Source organism: Canis lupus, chromosome 14 (assembly GCF_048164855.1).
Source record: "Canis lupus baileyi chromosome 14, mCanLup2.hap1, whole genome shotgun sequence".
Taxonomy (NCBI): Eukaryota; Metazoa; Chordata; class Mammalia; order Carnivora; family Canidae; genus Canis; species Canis lupus.
In genome coordinates this window covers 32,882,056-32,901,614 of record NC_132851.1, presented here as the reverse complement: position 1 = coordinate 32,901,614, position 19,559 = coordinate 32,882,056, and the positions used below count along the sequence as shown (strand labels likewise).

Below are 19,559 nucleotides of genomic sequence, written 5' to 3'. Positions count from 1 at the left end.
CCCACCCCAGTCATTATTGGCCATTTTTGTGTGTGACATTAGACATCGTGAGTCTGACTGTCGTCGGTAGCGATCATCCTTTTGAATAATGCATTGTCGCAGAGCAGGTGGCGGCATCCGAGGGACCCGACTGCAGGCCAATAGCGCTGCCTTGTGGCCAAGCGAGAGGCGACAGCTTCCTCTCCCGGAGCTCGGGGCGCCTGGACCAGCGGGGAGATGCACCCGGATGAACCCACGGAAGGGAACTCCAGGAGTAGAAAATGAGTGGGAAATATCAGTGAGGGAGACAGAACATGAGAGGCTCCTAACTCTGGGAAACGAACAAGGGGTGGTGGAAAGGGAGGTGGGCAGAGGGTTGGGGTGACAGGGTGACGGGCGCTGAGAGGGGGCACTGGATGAGATGAGCACTGGGTGTTATGCATGCTATATGTTGGCAAATCGAACTCCAATAAAAATAAAATAAAATAAAATAAAATAAAATAAAATAAAATAAAATAAAATAAAATAAAATAAAATAAAATAAAATAAAATAAAATAATGAATTCCAGAGACAGGCCCACAGCTAGCCAGACCCACCTACCAACTCCGCAGACGCCTCATAGTCCTGCTCCGCGCCAGACACCAAGGCATTCCTCCTAGAATCGATGATGAACAGGGCCTGTGGCCCCTGCCCCGCGGGGAGGAGAGAGGTGACCCGAAGGACCCAGCGGGATCTGATGGCGATGGGAAGACAGGAACCAGGGTGTCCGAGGACTCAACAGTCCATAACCAGGCCAACGAGTCTCAGCGAGGTTGCCCCCTTCCTGCCACATGCTCAAAAGTCTTTCCTCTCCCTGGCAAATCTGAAGAATGAATTATATCCATCAGGAGAATCCTTCATAGAGACAGTTTTGTCTAAAGCAGTTGTTCTTAGCTCTTCTTGAAGTCACATAGCCTCGGAGTCTGGTGAAGTCTGCAGGTTCACCCTCCCAGAAAATACACCCACGTCCTATGCAGCAACACACGGCATAGCATGTCAGCCGGGAGCTTCTCACACCCACTGATGCTCCTGCAAGCCCCCCACAGAGAGCCCCTGGTCCGCAGGGTCATTCCCTCCTGATCACCTGGAAATCTCTGTCTTAGCACAAAAAGATAACCCTTCCTATTTCAGGTAACTATATTACTGACTTCAAGATGGGTGTAGCTCATCAAGGAAATCTGAGAAATCACCAAGCAGCCACAATGCACCCAAGGAAGCTCCTTTACAAGTTGGCAAGGGATGCAGCAGGGTAACCGCTACCCCTTCCTCTGATGGCCCAGATACCACAGATGTTCAGGGCCCAGGCTTGAGGTCCACATACCGGCTTCACCCTCAGAACAATCCCTCAGCCTCTCTGGGTTCTCACCTGCCAAGTGCGAGAAATGATGACAAGTCCCTGTCATGACTCTAGTTAGAATTAATGCAAATCAGAGTGCCTGACCCATACTAAGAGCTCAAACACTGGCTTTTATTGTCAACATTATAATTAGGATGAATTAATTCTTTAATCCATCCAGCAACAATTTACCCATTTCCCACTGTTTACCCGACGATAGATATAAAGTACCGGAGACGTAGATTTGGCCAGATGCCTGGCCATGGAGCCAGACTCTGGGTCCCAAAGTTTGGTCCAAGGACACATAGCAAAGGTACCCCCCAGGAGCTTGTTAGAAATGCCAGATCCCAGGGCCTTGCCCAGACCTACTGAATCAGAATCTGCATTTCAACAAGATCCCCAGGCAATTGCCAGACATTTTAATGTTTGAGAAGTCCTGCTGCAGATCTGGAAGAGAGAGAGAGAGAGAGAGAGAGAGGATGGCTTTTGAACAGTTGCCTGGCTTTGTGGTCGAAGTAGAATCAGAACCAGCCTGAAGCAAATTGTCATTGTTCTTTGTAATGCAAAGCGTCCCTAGAAGAAGGATGTCAGAGCACTGCTGTGACCTCACAAAAGTTGTCCCTCCAAATGCCCCTCCTCTGCAGACAGGCTGGGAGAAAAGGTGTACATGGGCACAGAAACAACGAGGCCTCCTAAGGGAAAGGAACTAGAAATGCCTACGCCTTTCCTTTGGAGATTCAATGTCACTGGAATTTGTCTGATAAACTGAGGTGGTTGCAGAGGGATCTCCAGGTAGGAAAGTCCACCCGGGGAGCTGCAGGGCACGGCGTGCAGGAATGTTGGGGCAATGGGGTTCAACCCCAAGGGAGAACACGCTCAGGGAACTCTCAGGGGAACTCGGAGCTGGAGAGAGTGAGCCACCTAACATCAGAAAATCACTGTGTCCCTGTCCACAGGGATCTGAATCCACGGAGGGGTCCTTGCAGAAGTGGGCAAAGATGTGCCAGTCTGTGTGGGACCCATTGCCAGCAGTGCCTGAAGACATGTAGCCAAATGCCATGGTGCCCACAATGGATTAATCCGATTCTCCAATTCCCCTTCCGCTTGACATTTATGTGCAGGGCAGGTTCCCTGGGAATTCATAAGCTCCTAGAGTTTCAACGGCCCCCTTCTCTGCCCTGAAGAGCCTATGGTCTAGTGGAGGGTGAGCATGTAAACACAGAAGTGAATCCTCATAAACAGGGGTCATTCTCCCCACTTCCCAGGAAGGACACTACAGCTTGGAAGAAGGTAAAGTGCTCGAAGAAGATCACAGACAGCTTAGGTGGCAAAGCCAAGAGTCACGCCCAAAGCTAACCCCAAAATCTGTTCTCTGCTCTCAAAACACCCGCCCAGCACACCTCTCCTCTGCTGAGAAGAATAGCCACACAAGTCACACTGGGTTTGTTTTGGGTTTTTTGTTTTTTAAGTACAAATTCGGGACGAACAAGACAACATTCTCCAGGGACACACAGGAGGAAACCTAATTTGACACTGAGCCATCAGGGAGACCTCCCCACTCTTTGAACCAGGCTTGGAAGAAGGTGGGTGCCCAGGGAAGGTGGAGCAGCCCATACAAAGGCGTGGGCCTTGGGTACAGGGCAACTCGGTCTCACACTGAAGCTTGAGAGCAAAGCAATTCGGAGGCTACAGAAACTGATTAAGGCCGGATCTCTGAGGACCTAGAAGACCCTCCGAAGAACCTGAAATTAGCTGGGGAAGCACTAGAAAGCCACAGCAGCTTTGGAAAAGGAACTGAGCTTTAATCTGTTTTCAGATCCCCTGGGGTCCCCAGCAAGGATGGTTTGAGGAAGGAGAGAGATTAGCGGCAGGAGATCCAGTGAGAGGATATCCCCAAAGCCTGACCCAGGCCTTATTTTGGAGGGAAAATGCAAGCCTAGCCTCGCTAGAGAACAAAGAAAAGACAAGGAAATAAATACGACTCCTAGGTACCCCCAGACACACCTGGGCAGGTTTGAAGCCAGATGAAGAGGAGCAGTGGGAAGAGAAGGGAAATCTCTGGGGGCGCGGGCGGCTTTTCACTGGCACGCAGCGTGCAGCTCTCTTCTTACTTTGTGTCCACCCTGCAGCCTCAAGGGAAAACACCCTAAAACCCAACCAATGCTTGGCAAGATCTGAGCACAGCCAGAGCCCAGTTAGCACAGGGGGCTGGAGAGTGAGCGGTGAACATCAGGCATGCAGATGTGATGTCCCAGGAACACCAGCGCCCGGACACCGAGGCTCAGTGAGCTTCCCTGTCCCCCCAGAGCAGCGGGCCTGCGTTGTCTCACATCATATATTCTTGCGGGGCATTAACCTGTCCGTGGGACTCTACTGAGGAAGGGAAACTGCAAGCTCCCGCCTGGCTTCCCCGGGTCTCTGCCCTGGGTGCCTTAGTCCGGACAGGTCTAATCTGTACCCAATCACTGTGACTACAACCTCTTGTCTGAGTCCTCCCAGTGAATCATCAAACCTGAAGGTGGCCCGGGGGCCCCCCAACACAGCCACCATGTCCTCTCAAGACCCTGCTGTAGCAGGGACGCCTGGGTGGCTGGGAGGTTGAGCGTCTGCCTTTGGCTCAGGCCATGATCCTGGGGTCCTGGGATCGAGTCCTGCATCAAGCTCCCCATAGGGAGCCTGCTTCTCCCTCTGCCTGTGTCTCTGCCTCTCTCTGTGTGTCTCTCATGAATAAATAAATAAAATCATAAAAAAGAAAAAAAAAGAAAAAGACACTGCTGTAGCAAATAGCAGCAAGTGCACAGGTGCGTCCCGACAGCTCCTTGCCTCAGCTGTTCCATGTAACCGTTTCCTGTGTGGGCACCTTTGTCCACATCAGATGGGGCATATTTGAGGATTTAGCCATTCTAGTGCGTGTCCAAACCTGGAAGATGCATGGTAACCCTCTTCCTTGTATCGACCCTTCATGAATGGGAGACTGCAGCCAGGGGGTGGGCTACTGGGTGAGCTACTCTCATCTCTTGGGCAGAAAATTCTGAAATGCACCTTGCACAGTTCTTCCGAGGGTCCTCAGTGGTGAGACCGAGCTCGACTGCCCACAGCACTAACCGCTCAATCCCTTGCCTGCTTTGGCTTCTCCTCCTTCCCCATTGTAGTCTTCTCAGCTCTCCGCTCCAGCCCTGTAGGATCACTTTCCTAAACAGACTCCATGTACACAAGCCCACGCTCAGGATCTGCATCTGGAAGGAACCCGGGCTGAGGCCAAGGAAGCTTTCAGATGATGACGGCCTCATGCTCCTGAGTCTCTGTGGCATCTTTCATTTCGGCAGTGAGATCTTCTGGGGTAAATGCCATCGTTCAAAGGTCTGATTATTGCTAGAGATTCATATGGCAGGTTGGAAGCCCAGCCTCTGCCTCTGTCTCCCCAGTGTGGTCAGTCTGCAGGTGACCACGCACAAACATGTCCAGGGAGAAGATGCATAAGAAGGGAAATGCACACACGTTCCTTCCTCCCCTCTGCACAGGCAGGGCCGCCAGCGCTGGGCCTTCTCTGCATTGTCAGCCGGGTATAACCTTCAGCCTGTGCTCCTGTAAATCCAGCCCCATCATAAATACAGCAGCAGCCACACAATTAGCCCCTCTCGCCAGAGCGAGAGCGCTACCCAGTGTAATGCTGTGCACTTGTGAAACCTTGATGGGTAGCAGTGATAGAGGATGTCATTTTATCTTGCCAAAATGCAGAATGTGAATCTGATCAAACCTCTAGATCTAGTTACCACTTTATAAGAAATAGGGAGGGTAGAGGAATATGTTAGGACACAATCCGTCAAATCTAGAACATGGAAAAAAAATCTGGGAGATAAATGACCTGGTTTCTTTGATAAGAAACTGATGAGAAGAAGAGCCGAAAAAGGAGAGGCAGGAATCATCCAAGATTAAATGAAGCTTAGAAACATGTCAAACAAATGTGATATGTGCACTTACTCAAACAAAAGCAATTGTAAAAAGATTTCCTTGTACTCAATTGGGGAAATTTGAAAACTCTCTATATATTTGAGGATATTAAGGAATTATTTTTAATTTTTAGCAGCGATGATAGTATCATGGTTATATATTTTTTTCTAAGAGTTTCTCTGTTCTACTGAAGCATTTACAGATGAAATAATTTGATGTCTGGTATTTGCTTTAAAATATCCCAGCATGGGGTGAAAAAAACAAAGGGGGGGGGCAGATAAATGAGACCCACAGGATTGTGATTATTGTTGCAGCTGATTGGTGGGTGCCTGGGAGCTCATTAAGCCTCTCTCTCTCTGCTCTCCTGCAGATTTGGAAGTTTTCCTTATTACAAAAAAGGAAGGGGAGGAAGAAAGGTGGGAAGGAAGGAGAGAGAAAAAGACAGAGAGAAGCTATTGTTTCAAAGCTATGAGATGTGGTTGCTGTTTCTCTAAAGATGGCATCCCAAGTGCACTTTTGCTGGGAAGAATGACAAGGATGGTGGTGGTGATGATGATGATGATGATGATGATGATGATGATGATGTCGTCTGCAGCGAGGTAGGACAAGCATCCTTTTCTGGGACGGACGGAGAAGGAACCACAGTGATTCACCGAGTTCTGTCACCAGCTGCCCTCGGTATTCGTGGCGCTGCCTCTGTGCAGGTTCTGTCTCCGTCCAGAGCTGGGCCCCCCTGTCCCTGACGTGGTTGTGTGGGAGGGCATGCGTGTTCCTTGTCTAAGCCCATCCTCATGGGAGACAGAGTAGAAGCGATGATGGCAGGGAGGGCTGGCCAGAAGGGATTTCTAGGAGGAGAGGCTTCCCTGGGCCCTCATCACCTCTCTGCCCATGGGGTCTGGGCGTGCAGTAGAACTTCCTGGTTGGTAAGTAAGAGGGAAATACTGGATATCCATAGTTCAGCCCCCTCCTTCCTTCTTCTTGGGAGTGAGGTGCCCCAGCGAACAGGCCCAAGAACTTGAACCAAACTGTAAGGACACAGAGAACCCCTACAAGATTTTAAGCAAAGAGGTGTTTATCTTCTGCCCTTTGCATCTTCTGCTCCTCTTGCCCAGAATGCTCATCCTCTCATTCTCCACCTCTTCTCTTGATTGGCTTCCTCTCATTCTTTAGGACCCAGCTTAGCTAACACATCCTCCAGGAAGACTTCTCTGACTGTTCCAGCACTTCAAACCTACCTGTGTCCCAAGTCCATGTTCACTTGTCTCCACGCTAGACTGCAGGTCCACGGGGACAGGGACCACCTGCCCTGTTCATCCTTGATTGCCTTGAGTCCCTAGCTCCCCACCACATGATAGTACCAACTTAATCCTTCTAACAGGAATTATTGAATTACTGAATTGAATTATTGAATGACTTTGAAATGTGACTGTGTGTGTGTGTGTGTGTGTGTGTGTAGCTAGAATCAAAGGTCCTCTGTCAAGAAGGATGGACAGAAGATGATAAGGACGGGAGAGGACCAAACATGGCTCAGAGATAGGGCCAGCCAGTCTTCCCTGGGATTGACAGGGGGGTCCTTCTCTTAGGAAGTCCAAAGCTGCTTTGCATATCACCTCTTGCTACATCCCTTAGGATTCCCTTATGTTCCTCAAGCCAGTCCGCCTTCACTCCAATCCCTTGTTACAATGAAGGCTTCTTTATATCCTACTTGCCCTGTTCATATGCACTGGGTTCTTTTCTCTCCTGACTGTGTCCTGACTGATACAGTGTATCAACAACATGATAAACCTCCTCTTTGTTTAAATTATTTTCTTTATTTTTTTCTTCAATTTGCCTATACATCCATTGATTTATTTATACTTGCTGTGACCATGGTGGTAGGAGAAAAAAAAAATTGATAGATATCATGCCCAGTTACCTAGAAAAGTGCTCTAGATAAGTGTTTCCAAATATCAGTGTCATATGAATGACCTGGGATTCTTTTATATTTACACATACATATTTGGGGGGGAAATAATTGACATAACATGAGACTAGTTTCAGGTATACAACATAACAATTCAGTATTTGTATATATCGCAAAATGTTCACTGCAATAAGTCTAATTAACATCCATCACCACAGATAGTTAACATTTTTTCCCTGTGATGAGACCTTTTAAGATCTTCTCTTTTGGGGCATCTTGGTGGCTTGGTGGTTGAGTATCTGCCTTTGGCTCAGGTCGTGATCCCAGGGTCCTGGGATCAAGTCCCGCATCAGGCTCCTTGCAGGGAGCCTGCTTCTCCCTCTGCCTGTGTCCCTGTGTCTCTGCCTCTCTCTCTCTCTCTCTCTCTCTCTCTCTCTCTCTCTCTCTCTCTCATGAATAAATAAATAAAATCTTAAGAAAGACAAAGATCTCTCTTCACAACTTTCAAGTATACAAGACAGTATGATGAAGTACAGTCACCAAGCTATAAGTTACATCCATGACATATTATCTTCTCATTGAAAGTCTGTACCTTTTGACAACCTTCACCCATTTTTCCCATCCCCATCAACTTTTTTTCTGTTCCTTGCCATTGAGATCTAAACCCACCCACATGAAGAAATCACTGAAAGGGCTTTGGTATTGTGGAGCCCTGGACACCACAAGAGCTCAGGGGGTGATTCTTAACTCTTCCAGAGAAGACGGTACCTAAGCTGGACTTCAAAGGGCCCACTGCTCACCTTTATCCCTGCCTACAGCATAAGCTCAGGGCCATGGAGGCAGAGCTGCGAGGATGACTGCTCCAGAAAACGTTCCCAGAACTCACAATAAGAAGTCCCTGCCCACTCTGAACCTCCTGTGAACCCTCCCAGACCCTGGGCCCTTCAGAACTTGCATCACAGCCTTGAAAGACTTGACAGAGAGGGCAGGGACTGCAAGTGTGTACCAGAACCCATTCCCTACTCTTCCCCCAGGCATACAAACAAAGTGCACTGCCAACTTTCCTTGAACTTAGAGATGTCCTTATGATGAGCTTCAAGCAGGAGAAACGGGAGCAAATGAGTCCACCACTTGGGAGCTGTGATGTCATCCTGATTCCCTTTCCCCGTCTGCCACCCAAGAGACTTTAGGATTTCTTTATTAGACCATCTGCATCATCTACCTTAATCATCTACCTTTATTTCTAGATGTATTTCTAAGCTATGAGATACTCAAGAGCCTGTTCTGTGTCTTAATCATCACTGGTACCCAACCCCTGACTGCAACGTGTACTCAGTAAACGTTCTTCTGGTATTTCCCCCAATATCTGCCTTATTCTTGGTCTTTCAAAATTTAAGTGAAATTAGTTTGAACCCCATATTTATGGCAATTTTTCTAAGGATTTGGGAGAAGAGGTGAAGCAGCAAAGTAGAGAAGAGTAGCTTTTATTTCCCCCTGTTTTAAATCCTCTTGCCCTAGATGCTCCCCCTAGAACCCTCTCTCTTGATTTGTACAAAGTTACTTGCATAACTATGTGTGTTTCTTGCAGAATATTTGAGTGTCTGAGGAGAGAAGAAAGAAATAGTTGCATCCGCACAATGGAGGTAAATTAACTGTTCCTAAAAATTACTTAGGAGGATGACATCGTGAGGATGGTGGAGCAAGGACCTCCAAACATCCACTCCTCCACAGAAGCAAAATGGTCAAAATCAACTTTTCTTCAGAACTCTAGAAATAACCAAAGGCTCACAACAATCTGGGAAGCCTGTGTTTAAGAGAAATGGCTGAATCTCAGTGTGTAAAAAGGGAGCCATGAGGCATTTTAACTTAACTTGCATTCCCGTCCTCTCTCTCCAGCTCCATGGCAGGATTGAACACCAACAGCCCTAACTCACAGTGAAAACCAGTGGCCTGTATGCTGCTGGAAGGACAGAGAAGGATTGAAGCTCCTTCAAAGCCCTAGTTCTCTGAGAATTGTAACTATTCATTTGCAGGGCTTGTTATTTTTTTTTTTTTTTTTTAGCCTGACTCAAGAGTTTCCCAGTGGGAAGAAACGTTTCCCAGGTCACTTGTGGGAAACATTCAGTGGCAACTGTTCAATATGATGGCTGCCTGAGCCGGTGACAAGAGCTGGGGAAAAGAGCAGGCTAACCAAATACCTTAAAAGGAAAGCAGGGGGATGGGATGCTCATAAATGACTGAAAAGTTCTGACATTAAAAAAAAAAGTTCTGACATACCCCTGGAGACCTAGAGGACTCCTCACATGTCCTAGAGGACCCAAGGTGCTCACCTCTGTCTGACCTTGAGGTTTTATGCAAGAAGGAAGTGAAGGCTAATGTAGAGTTGTCTCCTGTGCAAATGGCCATTGCAGGTGTGCCCCAACACACACAGGGAGCCCTTTGGCATCGCCTGGGAAACTCACTGGTCCCAAGCATTTCAGGAAATAACTGTCCAATGAGTAGCTGACAACTAAGCCAACCAACCAGAGGGTTTGGTGGCCACAAAGACAAAGATCAGAAGATCATCACAGCAGCCAGGCATGGCTGTTAGCAGCAGGCCAGCTCCCAGTACCAGGGACTGCATTTCTCTTTCCCATCTTCTAATGGCCAGTCTGTGTTCACTGAACCCCAAATGTCTCAAAATGTGTTTTTACAGCCCATTCAAATCGGATGCAAGGTCCACGCATTACACATCCCTGCAGTGTTCTAATCTGTAATGGTTCTTCCCTCCTCTTTCTTCCCCAAACTAAGCTGGGCTGATTGCTCCTCATGCCATCTGGCCCTGTTCTAGGACTTTACAGGCATTATCAGATTTAATCTTCACCAAGAAGCTGATAAGACAGTCTTTCTATCATCATATTCCCATAAAAAGGGGAATTCCCATATTGCCTTTTCCAGGCAGTAGCAAAGCAGCCTGGGTCCCAGGCTGCAGCTTAACCTACACAGTAACCCACCTAACAGTCCCATACCTTGTCCAAGAAGTCCTAGCATCTCCACGAAACAGGTGAATACATTGAGTGCGGAAAGATAACGCGCTCTGGTCTATGAAGCACTTGATACCTGCTAGCTGGCTCTGCATCAGCAACAGTAGCACCCGCTCCACCTCATCCCAGCATCTGCTTCTCCCACAAAGCTCAGCAAAAGGAAAAGGCTCAGGACAGACATGTGTGTGCCCTTTAGTGTGAGCTGTGCCACACCCACTCCTTTTGACGGCACAAGGGGCCACCTCCGGGTTTTTCTAACTAATGTCCTCCCCCTCTGTTAAACACAAATGGGAACCACTCTGATTCTCTGCCTTCTGGAGACCCCTTCTGTGTCTGAGAAGAAGGGAAATACCCACAGACCCCTTGAATGCAAGGCAGGTGTCGAAAAGCCCAGCATATAGTAAGTAGTTTCTCAATAAATCAGTGAAAGATGACTGGAGAGTAAAAACTGAGTAGGCAAAAATTATTTGCGGACGGAAATACAAGCATGGAAAAGATCATGTTTGCCAGGTCTGCCCTGGTAGGTGCGCAGAGGGAGGCACAACAAACAAATTTGTTACCAAGAAAACAGAGCGAAGAATATAACTTTGTTGTTTGATCAAGACCCGCGGCCATGTGGTTCCACGTGGAGCCAGCAGAGGGCAGTGCAACACGTGTTGGTATTTAGGGGAAGGAAGTTGGCTTTGGTTTTGGTTTTGGTTTTTTCCTCCACCAGGTTCAGTTGTCAGCAAAGTCTCTTAAGTTTCTGGCTTCTGGGGACGTGGCTAGTTCTGGGCATTCCTAGCGCGTCTGCACATGAAAGGGCCTTGGCTGTAATGTGAGGCCATAACGTATTTTGGAGGGATTACTGTTTTCCACATTTGCCCTCATCGCCCTCCCTTGCACCCCTACTCCTGCGAAGAGGGTCCCAACACCCAGGTTGAGCAGTACCCACTCCTAACCCTTTTATCCCCCCATCAGACAAGCTCCTATTCGTTTTCCAGGACAACCTCTCTAGGACCCCCCCGCCCCCGCCCCCGTCCCCCAACCAAACAGTGGTTCCATTCATGTGAATTACATTGGAATGTAATTATTTGTGTTATTTTCATTAAGAATTCTTAACAGTCAGAAAAGGACTTTTATTTTCTAACTTCTCAGGCCCATCTCGAAAAAAAAGCAGAAGACAAATTTGCGTGTGTCTTGTCCCCATGGGAGAAGCTGACGCTCACATCCCTGCTGACCAGCACTGGCCAGTGGTTTCCTTGTAGCCCAGGAGCACGCGACTGCCTCAAGGTGGGAATGTGTGCTGGGCTACTTCGTATACTCGGTGCCCCTCAGAGTGCTTGGCACAAGGTCATTGCCCCTAAAAACATTTGCTGGATGAAGATCAAGCGAATGAATGAAGTAGCTCTTCTGATTCCATGACAAGGGCCCCAGTTCAGGCTTTGCTATCTGGCCTTTGAGCCTTACACATGTTAGGACCACTAACACCGCAGCAAAGGGGCTGGTGTGTCCCTTCCCCGCCTACCACCCTCATGTTTCCTAATGCACCTAAAGAGGGTCCTAACTCCCCACATGTCCCCCACAGGGCCTCTCTCATCTCCTACCACACTTCCACCCACGGTGCTCCATTCACTACTATGTCCACACACCCATCCTGCCGTCCTGCCTTCCATGGGCCACTGGCACACACAAGTGCCCCTTGCCGGGATGTCCTTCCTTCTGATCATCCTCCAGCTGGTTCTTTTTTATTTTTTTATTTTTGTCTTAACGATTATATTTATTTATTCATGAAAGACACAGAGAGAGGCAGAGACATAGGCAGAGGGAGGAGCAGGCTTCCCACAGGAGCCCAATGTGGGACTCGATCCCAGGACCCGGGGATCATGACCTGAGCCAAAGGTAGACACTCAACCATTGAGCCACCGAGGTGCCCCATGGTTCCTTTTAAATATTCGGATCTCAGCTTCAAAATGACTTCTCTGAGAGGCCTTACCTATCCAACTCAAAACCAGATGCCTATAACTGTTGTTCACATGAGCCAGTTTTAATGGTCTGTATAGCATTCATTTGCATTTTTATGTGCTAATTTAAATATCATCTGATGCCCTCACTAGACAGCAAGATCTAGAAGATGGGGTGTCTCCCCAGTGCCCGGCACAGAACCCAGCCCAGAGTAGGCCCATGTGTGCTGAGCATCTTCTCCTGCGAGGGAGACCACGGTTAACCCTGAACCAGAGCCTCTGCTCCCCAACCTGCACCCTACTGACTCCAGAGCCTGCCTGCCTTCAGCCACGATGAGGTGAGTCACCGAGAAGGAGGAAGGCCAGGGTTCAAGAAGAAGTGAGGCCAGGGGCAAGAGCACAAGGCTGATTAAAACGAGGATCTGGGATTTAAGAGCCAGCAAATGCACCATTTAAAGCTCTACACTCTCCAAAGGAGAGCCCTTGATAGGATGAGCACTGGGTATTATACTATATGTTGGCAAATTGAATTTAAACAAAATATTTTAAAAAGAAATAAATAAAGCTCTGAGTTCTCCGTATTTCCCAAGGTGAGCCAGAGACAGAAACAAACCAGCAATAAAGAGCCTAGGCCTGGGATCCAGAGGGCGTGGATTTGAATCCCAGGTCCTCCACTTAGTAGAGAAGGCCTTGGGCAAGTTACTTCACCACCCAGGCCTCAGTGTCCTCTTCTGTAAAATGGAGATGATAGTCATAATATCTCTATCACTAGGTTTGGGGGAACTTAAATTACTCCATGCTTTTTAGGTGCTGGCATATAGTACACACCCCACGCGTGTTAGCTGTTATTATGAACTTGCTCTGTTGTATCAAGAGGGCTATTTTTGTGCATGTCTCCCTTCCAGCAGAGCTGTCAGCTTTGAGAAGGCAGGCATGGTGACTTGTCCCCTCTTTCCTGTGGCCCACTGCCTCCCACAGTGGGTGGCACAGCCTGTGATGATCAACGGGAGTCTCTTTCATCCCAGCTGAAAACCAAAAAATCTTGGTTTCACCTGAAGGGCCTGTGAGGCCCCTTCAGCGGATTCCACTTGGACATGCCTCTGGTTACCCTCCTTTGAATTTACTTACCTTTAACAAGCCGTTTGCAAGTTCCCTCGTTTCCCAAAAGAGGCCGCTTCCCAAGAGTGGGCTGAACCCATGCGGTAGGAGACACAGCTCTGCAAAAAAAAATTAAAATAGATGCTTTCCTTTCAGCTTATTTCTGCTTCCCCCACTGCCTTACCAACAGCATCCTTGCGTCCCGAGGCCCCGTGGAGAAGCTCGGCGAGGAGAACATAATGTATGGCCCGCACAACTGCCAATATTGCAGCCGATTTCCAAGGAAAATTGCCTCTATCCATCAGAGCGGCCCTGAGCCAGACGCGCATTAGTGAGGAAGACCCCGCGCCAGCCTCTCCCGAGGGGCTTCTCAGAGGCAGTGGGAAGAAAACCCATCGCTGCAACAAAATAAAATGAGCAAAACAAGGAAGTAAAAGAAAAACCACCCCAAATCAATAGACACCCCCCCACCCCACATGCAGGCCCTTTGCCACCTTCCCTGAACCCGGGGCCAGACAGCATCTCCGAATCCAGGCACAGTTTTCCGACCAGCTCCCCCCACCCTCGGGCAGGCAGTGGGAGCCACACCGGATCGGGGCTTGGAGGGCCGGGGCCCACAGCTGCGTGGGTGGCTGTCCCCAGGGCCAGCCGGGGCAGGGCGCCCAGCCCTCCAGGGAGACGAATAATGAGCAACACAGCTGCTAAACACAGTCCTACAGAATCCATGCGGGCATTTCCTCTGGGGTGGCCCGAGAACCCACTCTTGAAACTGGGACTCAGCCACAAGCACCTGGAGCCTCTGGGGCCCACGGGGTTCTCTGACCTTGGTGGGCACTGAGCCCACTGGCCTGGACGGCCCACATTTCTCACTGAGCCTCGTGGCTACTTTAGCTTTGGCTCAGAGGGGCTGATGACAGGCGTGGGAAATGGGGGGGCGAGGGTCTGAGCCCAGGTGCCCTGGCTCCTCCGGGCCGCAATGCCTCACCTGTGCAATGGGAAGAGCAACTGCCTTGCTAGGATTGGCGGGGAACAGTGCAGATCCCCCACAGAGAGCGTCTCAGGGCTCGCACAGGCATGTGTCCTGTCTTTCCTGCCTGCCCCCCCTCAGCACCCCCAGCCTCTCAGCCACAGCCTGGGACACGCATCTGTTTTGTGCCGCCTGCCGGAGTCCTGCCACCAGGCCGGGCAGTGTGCCCTCCCTGGGGTGAGACGCTCCCGCCCCACCTCTGTCCTCCTGCCCACGGTGGGCAGAGTCATGTGTCTGGGACTGAACCCAGCTCGCTGGCCCTACCATGAATGGGGAAAACCTCCTCTGCTGAGGCTCCTGACAAACAGTAAATCTTGAATCTCCTTAGGCCCGGCAGGAAAATGAAAGGATGGAACCAAGAAATCTGCCCCCAAAAGCAGGCGGCGCGTTTGTTCCGGCACTGGTTGGGCCAGCCCGGCGGTGACGCAGGACACATTTTCTTGCTCTGCTTTAGGAGACAGAGGAGCAGTTTGGGCTTTGGAGGGAATCAGGGGCCTCTCCACTTGTGTAGTTGTTTGAATGGAAAATTTGGAACAAAGCTGCAAAGCTTTGCAGGCCACCTCTTGAGCGAGGACATAAGTGATCGAAATGACTTCCAGAGGTGAACATCCCCAATCAGTAAGACGATGAAAATCACCCAACAAAATGTCTGGAAGACAAGGAGTGGTATCCGTGGTTCTTGTGCACAAAATTTCAGCTTCCTTCACATATGGGGCTCGTCGTATATGCAGGGCACTGGGCTGAGGACTCCATGAAATCAAGAAGCTGGGGTACAGCTAGAAACGTGTGCAGCTGGGGTACAGAGGAAGCTAGGGCACAGCTGGAAGGGCACAGCTGGGGTACAGGGGAAGGAGGCTGGGGTACAGCTGGGTGGGCATGCCCCCTGGAAACTGGGTGTGAATTCCTCCCCTGCCGCCTTGTAGTTCCATGATCTTGGGCGAGTCCCTCTGACCCTCGGGGCCAGCTGCCTCTTTGACCACATGAGTTGGGAGGATCCAGGGAGTGGTGGCTATATGTTCCATGTCTTTCGGTCCCAGTGTAGCCGACCGTGGTCACACAATACCAGTCTCAACTCTGTTCTGCAGATCAATCCGGTTCCTGCAGGCAGCAGGGGAAACCCAGTGGATTTGCTGGAGCTGATCTCATAAATGTGAGCAGCCCACCCAGGGTGTTGTGTAGAAGAAAAGGAGACTCCTCCCCCCCCCGCCCCCGCCCGGCCCTGCTACTCAGGTTTTTAGTTTCCTCGTCTGCTCTCTCTGACCATCTGTTCATTGCCTTGTCTCCCTTCAGCTTCCCCATACCTGGTTCAGGTTAAACACTCCTGGCTTCAATTAATTAAGGGAGCTCTTCCATTGAGAAATACTTAATATAATAACAACAACAAAGTCATTGACTCTAACAGAACGCAGGGCATAATGGACCACACCCAGTTGGTAAAATGGTTAACAGTTTCAGAGCACGTAGGCAACATTTCACTATAGTCAACCCTGTGGGCAGGCGTCACGGCCTTCTCCCGAGGATTTGGTAAAAGCCCCAGCTGAGCACGAAGATGGGGAAGTCCGCTGTGCATCCTCTGTTCTTCATGTAACATGACCACACAGGTCGCTCTCTGGGACCCCATGGTGGTGAGACAGCTAGGAGTGCTGGAGACAGTGCGAGCGTTTAGACACCAGAACCTGGTTTCAATCCGGATCACGTTATTGGAGGTTGTGCGGTTCCACTGGAGCCCTGGTTATCTCGTCTGTGAAGTGGACATAACCACTCCTAGCCCATAGGACTCGAGAGGGCATTGGAGGTAGTCCACCTAAAGCACTCAGCACATAGAACTCCTCGGTTTGTGATATTCTTTTTTTTTTTTTTTTTTTATGATAGTCACATAGAGAGAGAGAGAGAGAGGCAGAGACACAGGCAGAGGGAGAAGCAGGCTCCATGCACCGGGAGCCCGACGTGGGATTCGATCCCGGGTCTCCAGGATCGCGCCCTGGGCCAAAGGCAGGCGCCAAACCGCTGCGCCACCCAGGGATCCCGGTTTGTGATATTCTTATACTCAGGAGAGAGGCCTTCTGGGGGCAGAGTCTGCTTAACTTTGCAAAGTCAGAAATCTGATTTTGTCAGCCCATGGAGAGTTTCAACCACGTACCCTGAAACTGGAACATAAATCAAAATGCCAATTTATTCACTCACATTGAGAAAATCGCCGCCATGGTGTATTAGTTTCCAACTGCTGCTGTGACAAATCCCCACCAACTTAGTGGCTTAAAACTATGCAGATTTATTATCTTACAATTCAGTAGGCCAGAAGGCTGGCCTGAGTGTCACGGGGCTCAAATCGAGCTGTCAGCTGGTTGCTTTCCTTCTGGAGGCTCTAGAAGAGAATCTGGTTCCTTGCCTTTCCAGCTCTGGAGGCTGCTACATTCCTTGGCTTGTTGCCCTCTTCCTCCACCTGCAAAGCCAGGAGCACTGGCTTGAATCTTTCTCCCACCACATTGCTCTGCCCTCATTTTTCTTCAGCTTCCCGATTCCATGTTTAAGGACCCTTATGATTTCGAGGAGCCCACCTGGATGTTCCAGTCTAATCAGCTTCTATTTTAAGGTCAGCTGATTAGCAACCTTAATATTATTTACAACCTTAATTTGCCTTTGTCATGTAATATATTCTCAGGCTCTAGGAATTAGGACATGGACCTCTTGGGGGGACCATTTTTGTGGCTACCATACATGGAAACAAGAATACTTGAGACCATATAATGAATACACTATTTCCTTGTAAGCAAACCCACCCAACAGGCTTGTTGAGCATGAAATTGGAACCACCATGGTGCCAGGCTTATGTCCAGGTGTTCACTTCCTGTCCACCATGGGCATGACTGGACCAATGGACCCCAATGCCAGTATAACTCCTTCCCTGATGAATGCTGGGCTGGTCCTGGCAAGATGTGCTTCTGTGATTCCCTTTTCCATTCATCCAAAACTGATCAAACCACCACTGACAGGGCCAGCCAATGCTGCCTTCTGACTGACACATTTTTCTTTAGGTGCTGATACTAAGGTCTAGATGCCCTAGGGGTCTTCACATTTAAATGGCCCCATTTGGCATCTCTTTTGTGATCCATTACGTGTGGCCTTTAAAGTTGAATTCTCAAAATGTAAACTTATCTCCAAGTTCTTAGGGAAATTCTATGTCCCCCAGGTACTCACAACATCATGGTTCATTCCTGTGGGTCCCCTGAGAGCCTTCTTTGTGTCAAGCACAGTGATATCTGGAGGGTACATCAGATGTGGTCCCATCCCTCAAAGAGTTCACCCTGTTTAGAGCTAGATAAGGCCTGTGAAACACAGATACAAGAAATCACACACCAAGACCCTCAAGACAGGCTTCAGAACAGAGAGATGCTTATAAGCTAGGGGGAGCAGGAAAGGGGATCCAGGGCTGTGACACGGTCGTTCCAACACTAATTGAATCATTTGACTGTGGAAGGCGTTGTACTGTGACCCATTTTTATCATGCCCAGACTCTGATTGTGGGCAATTTTCCCTTAATTCTGAATACTCACCCAAAGGAAAAGAACAAGTCGTTTGTTCTTATGATCACACAATAGGTATGAAACCATATGCTATGTTTTTCGGTTGCCAAGATTCTTAATTATGTTCTTTATGTTCTGCATAACGATGAGTATCTATTAGGTTTTTTCAAGATCACCCGGTAGGTGTTGTCTTTTATCAAGTACCAACAACAGCTGACATTTACTGGGTGCTTCCTTCTTGCCAGGCTCCATGCCTCACACTTTCCTCTGTCCCATCACTCAATCTTCCCAACAACACCAGGAGGCAGGTACTATTATTATCTTGATTTTGCAAATGAAGGAACTGCAGCTCATGGAGGTTCCATAAGTTGCCAAGACCACAACGGCTGCAGCACACCACTGGTGGAGACCAGATGTGAACGCAGAGTCCCCAGCAGAGCCCGTGAGCTGAGGGATGTTGTGGCTTCCATACATCCTTGTCCTTAAATAAAAGGTCACCAAAGATAAACTGCAGTACAAACAAAACAAAAACAAAAAACACTGGAAAGGATGGCTCCTTACAGGAAGCGGCTTACAGAATAGTAAGATTTTGGGGTACCTGGGTGGTTCAGTTGGGTTAGCATCCGACTCCTGGTTTCGGCTCTAGTCATGATCTCAGGATGGTAGGATTGAGCCCTAAGTCAGGCTCCACGCTCAGCAGGGAGTCTGCTTGGGATTCTCTGCCTCTCTCTCTCTCTCTCTCTCTCTCTCAAGCAAATAAATGTTTAAAAAAAAAAAGAATAGTAGGATTTTACAGGATTTGCATTCCAAGCAGATGAGGCAGTAATCATAATCTTTTTTTTTACTTGTGGTAAAACACACATAACATAAAATTTACCATCTTAACCGTTTTTAAGTGCACAGTCCAGTGGTATTAAATACATTCACATTGTTGTGCAACCATCACCATCATCTCCAGAACTCTTCATCTTGCAAAACTGAAACTCTGCCTCCATTAAATAATAATTCCTCATTCCCTCCTCCCCCTACCACTGGCAACCACCATGCTGCATTCTGTCTCTGTGAACTCGACCATCTAGAGACTTCATAGAGGTGGAATCATACGGTATTTGTCCTTTTGTGGCTGGTTTGTTTCACAAAGCAAAATGTCCTCAAAGTTCATCCAGAGTGTAGCATGCATCAGGATACTTGAGTCCATATAACCAGAATTTAGCTTGTGTCAGGATTTTCTTCTTTTTTAAGACTGAATACCCGTTGTATGTATATACCTCACTTTGTTTATCTGTTCATCCATCCATGAACACTTGGGATGTTCCCACCTTTTGGCTACTGTAAAAGAGACCCTGCTTTCAATTCTTCTTGGTACATACTCAGAAGCGGAATTGCTGGATCACGTGGTAATTCTATGTTTAATTCTTTGAGGAATCGTCACACTGTTTCATGTAACAGCTGCACAATTTCATATTCCCACCAACAGTGCAAAGGGTTCTAATTCTTCAACTTCCTGCCAACACTTGTCATTTGCTGTTTTTTTTTTTTTTTTTTGATAGTAACCACCCTACTGGGTATGAGGTGGTATCTCATTATGGTTTTGATATGTACTCCCCTAATGATTAGTGATGTTGAGCATCTTGGTAGCCATTAGTAATCATAATCTTGATATCCTTAGTGCACATCAATAATGGAAATACTGACTAGACCCTCACTCTCCAGCAGAGCTGTTTTGAGGATTAAG

At 48.6% G+C, this 19,559-nt stretch overlaps 2 long non-coding RNA genes across 3 annotated transcripts in view; both read right to left on the bottom strand.

The window, feature by feature from the left end:
- Nucleotides 1–14,703, bottom strand: part of LOC140603876 (uncharacterized) — a 48,444-nt gene extending 33,741 nt beyond the window's left edge. The window contains exons 1-3 of one of the 2 annotated variants that reach the window (XR_012006856.1): nucleotides 14,259–14,703; nucleotides 13,304–13,392; nucleotides 581–842 (exon numbers count right to left, since the gene is read on the bottom strand). This is a non-coding gene — a long non-coding RNA (uncharacterized lncRNA). The remainder of the gene's footprint in view (nucleotides 1–580; nucleotides 843–13,303; nucleotides 13,393–14,258) is intronic. The other variant, XR_012006857.1, reaches the window with a different exon arrangement.
- A 1,752-nt stretch (nucleotides 14,704–16,455) lies between these two features.
- Nucleotides 16,456–19,559, bottom strand: part of LOC140603878 (uncharacterized) — an 11,584-nt gene continuing 8,480 nt past the window's right edge. Inside the window, exons 5-6 of the long non-coding RNA XR_012006859.1 lie at nucleotides 17,499–17,626; nucleotides 16,456–16,743 (exon numbers count right to left, since the gene is read on the bottom strand). This is a non-coding gene — a long non-coding RNA (uncharacterized lncRNA). The remainder of the gene's footprint in view (nucleotides 16,744–17,498; nucleotides 17,627–19,559) is intronic.